Raw genomic sequence first — 757 nt, 5'->3', positions numbered from 1 at the left:
TTTTTTTTTTTTTTTTTTGAGAGGGTGGGGGCTGGGGAAAGGGGTGAAGGGGAGGGACATGTTGAACATGCAGGAAAAACAAGGGGAGAGAGAGAGAGAGAGAAGTAAACTAGGCTTTAAAACAACAACAAACACCCCATCCCTTGCAGAAAGGCAGACTCCAGTGAACTCACAATCAATGCAAAGCAAATGAAAACAGCCCAAAGACAGAGTAAAGAAGGAAATCAGTCGGCCAAAGCATGCGGATTTGGGGTTTGGGTTCCAATGCAGAACTCGCTTCTAGTATAAAACCCCTTTCCGCTGCAATACGAAGAGAAGAGCTTGGGGCTTCTTGTCCTTACCCAGAGCAGGCTAGCCAAACGTACCCAGGACCCCGGGACCCAGGACGAGGGAAGGAGAAATGAGAGGCCGATACCTTCCCGTCTCATGCCCACTTTGAGGCACTTTTTGAGGCGGCAGTACTGGCACTGGTTACGATGGTGCTGGTCGATGGGACAGTTCCGGTTGGCGCGGCACGTGTAGCTGAGGTTCCTCCGCACGCTGCGCTTGAAGAAGCTCTTGCAGCCCTCGCACGTGAACTGGCCGTAGTGCTTGCCGCTCGACTTGTCCCCGCACACCACGCACTCGATGTGTTGCTGCTGCTGCTGCTTGTCGCTACCCGGGCCGCCAGGGCCGCCCTGGCCACCGGCCGCCGTCTGGGCTGGCGTGCTGGCTGGGCCCCCTTGGCCGGGCGTCTGTGGCGTGTGCGGGGCGCCGG

This window comes from Rhinopithecus bieti, unplaced genomic scaffold (assembly GCF_001698545.2).
Source record: "Rhinopithecus bieti isolate Rb0 unplaced genomic scaffold, ASM169854v2 scaffold_82111, whole genome shotgun sequence".
Taxonomy (NCBI): domain Eukaryota; kingdom Metazoa; phylum Chordata; class Mammalia; order Primates; family Cercopithecidae; genus Rhinopithecus; species Rhinopithecus bieti.
This window is presented reverse-complemented; position numbering follows the sequence as displayed.